This window comes from Lottia gigantea (genome assembly GCF_000327385.1).
Source record: "Lottia gigantea unplaced genomic scaffold LOTGIsca_87, whole genome shotgun sequence".
Lineage (NCBI taxonomy): Eukaryota > Metazoa > Mollusca > Gastropoda > Lottiidae > Lottia > Lottia gigantea.
In genome coordinates, this window is record NW_008710867.1 from 299,207 (window position 1) to 302,607 (window position 3,401).

A 3,401-nucleotide genomic window follows, 5' to 3' on the forward strand; every position below is an offset into this window, starting at 1 on the left:
CAGATAGGCAGTGGCATAGCCAGGTTTACGTCCGAGGGTCTGAGGTTACCCGAATTTGTAACCTAGTTACATATTTTTCGGGCAAAAATCAAGAAGTCAATTTGCCTAAACTCGATAACTTTGGACGAACAAGTCATCATAATTTCAACCGATTCCTTTTTCCTCTTTAATGAAGTCAACATGCCACAAAAGAATGACTTGATTATCAAAAACCGCTATCAATTGTAACCAAAATGTCACAAGTGAAGGTCTTTTTTACAAAGACAGCCTGTTTAATTCAACATCCGCCAGATCTCTAGGTTCCGTTTTGTATTTTGTGGAAAATATGGCTGCCACATTGAGAGGTCTTTAATCTTCCAAAGAGTTACAACTAGATTCTTTAATGGAATCCAGATAGTTTGCAGGAATGGTTTAAGACACCAAGAGATACAGATTCATTAAAAATTGTATATATGCAAAAAGAAAGAAAGAAACAACTATATTTTACAAGGATAACAACTTAAGTTCACAGTTGGTCCTTGACATTGATCTTTCCTGGATTATCCAGGTACCCAATTACAGTCAGGACGACTGGCATTATGAGTGAAGATGACTTATTTTGATTCAAGCAACTTCCATTAGACTAGTTAGTTTTTATGAAGTGCTGGAACCACAGACATCTGACTGAAAATTAGAATGGTGCAAATTAATGCTTTCAGTGTCCCTGATACACATAAAAAATTTAGATTTATAATCCCTTTAATGATTAAATGTACTGTCAATAAAATCGTGATCAACAACATGAAGAAAATAGGTTTATCACAAACCGTGATAACCTTACAGACCATTGATCACTTTATCACAATCATTATCAATGAAGTCAACACTTTATGAGTAAATGTTTCTTAAAGGGATTAGATTTGTACAGGTGTTATAAACTTCAAAGAGATTTTATGGCTTACATTTTGAAGACAATTCAGACATGACTGGCTAAAAAGTTTGATGTAGCAAATCAATGGATTTTAATGGGGAGACATTAAAGGAATGTTAAAGTACATTTTGGAGTTTTATTCAGACATGACTGGTAAAATATTTAGAATACATTCTCTAGAGTGTCCACAATAAATCTTTGGATTTATTCCCCAAATTCCAATCAGTTTCTATCGAATAATATATAAAACTACCTTTATCCCATAAATTTACCATAGAATCCCTGAACTCTATAGAATACATCCCTTAGAGTGTCCACAATAAGCTAATAATTTTTGGAGTATGATCCTCAAATTCAAGAAAATCTACCCAAAATTTAAAAATAAATCAGGTGAATCAGGAGAAACAAATAATACCGTCTTTAGAGTGTCCAAGCAGACTTACTAGTTAAAATGTATCCAATTGAAAGATTGATATGTTAATACTCTTATCCTACAAGTCAACACAAACTAATCTTATGTCAACTCCAACAGTGATATTAGATACATAGTTATTTTAGATAATATCTGTTCATTTCACAGTTATGTCAAGCTATTACGAACTTCCTCTTATACCTTGACTATAATAGTCACCTTTTTTGTGTCACAGAAGTTTATCAATGCGGCGATTTGATTGGATTGTACACTACTGAATACAGCCAATCACAGCCCTCCTCAGAAATACTGGAAACAATTTGATTTTTCTTGTAATCAAGGGCTCTGATTGGTTATATTTGCTAGAGTACAATCCAATCAAATCGTGGCAGAGCAAAAATAGTGGTTCCCCTACCAGCGCTTGTGACACCCGTTAGTACAATTAGCATTTATGATAAATTAAAGCAACTCACCTACCACAAAAACTGATCCAATTTGATGTCACAGAATTTTTGGGATATTTTGGCTATCTGCACAATTAACACAAATTCTCAAAGTGTTATGATAGTGTCAACATAATTATATAATCCATTGGCCTCAAAATATATTTGAACAGATACACTAACAGAAAAACTGTTTCAGTCTCAAAGTTTCTGTTAAAGTTCTGTTACATTAACAGACAAAGATTTTCACAAAAATAACAAATTAATCACTCTGGTAAAAATTTGCAGACGACAGATTTTAAGAAAGTTGAATAGCTTTACCAGAAAATATCAAAAATTCACAGAAAAAAGTTGATCCACTTTGCAGAATTTCAATTTCCAATGATAAAGATGTTTTCTGAGTTTATTTCGCTAATCTAATAACAAAATCAGATACGCATGTGTTCGAAATAGCCTTAAACACATACGCAAATGTTGAACCGCTAAAACTGTTTACTAGTATAAATACTATAGCACAGGTGTTTGGCGTTACATTACTTAGTATTTTACACATACATTTGCCTTCTTTCACTGTGAGCGTTTAAGAAACACACCATATAAACACTATAGAAAGATTATAACACATGTGTTACCAGAGTGCACAGGTTTGCACATGCATTCACTCTTCAATGCTCCCTCAGTGAATGCTAACAAAGAAACTGGCAAACACAAACTGTATAGTAATGTTTGTAGTGGACCGATTCAATGTTTAGTTTCTTGGCTGAGTCTTTAGAAATCATCTGTGAGAAAATTTGTGATAATAGTTTCAATTTGATTGGTTAATACTTTGACATTTATGAGCATTACTGTAATTTGATTGGTTCAAGGTGTGGCCTAAATTCCCAGCTGATACCTGTCAGATTGTTATCAATGGAGATAAGGAAATGAATAATGAGATCATTACAAATTGGAAGAGTAAAGCTATATAGCTACTACCACTAGTTAGATTTGATCTAACAACACCTTTTGGTAATAAGCTTATTCTACTTAAAGCCCCTGTTAATCTCTTAAAAACAATAATAAAAACCCATAGCAATATATCCTTCAAAATAGCAATTTCTAACTCTTAAATTTTCAATTTCAACACCAAGTTTCTGTTAGGATATTTGAAAATCTGTTGAAAATGGATACAGATAATCCTGGAAAAATTAATGCAGCTAAAGACTAGGTTTTGGCTTCTTTCTTTCTGAAAATGTGACCTTCACAATATCACCATAAAGCTCAGCCACCCCAGCCTTTCCCCTTCTCCCAAATCTTGATTGATTGACTTTATTTTGTAGCCTATAGGTCAAAGTCAATGTAAGCCAAGGCAAGAAATAAAAGACAAGACCAGAAATTTAAATTTAGATTAGGCAAATATCATCACCATTCTTACTTTTAATCCCAAGCTTTCACTTGGCAACACTAACTATTCAAAGCCATTTACAATGTTTGTTCCCTACCTTCTGCCATTCTTTGAGGAGCATGGAACCATTATTCCTGAAGGTGATCTCTCTAATTCCATTCAACTGTCTTTCTGCCACACAATCATTCTCTACAATAAATCAAAAAATACAGTACAGCAAGTCACATGTACATGACACTTAACCATGCCTGA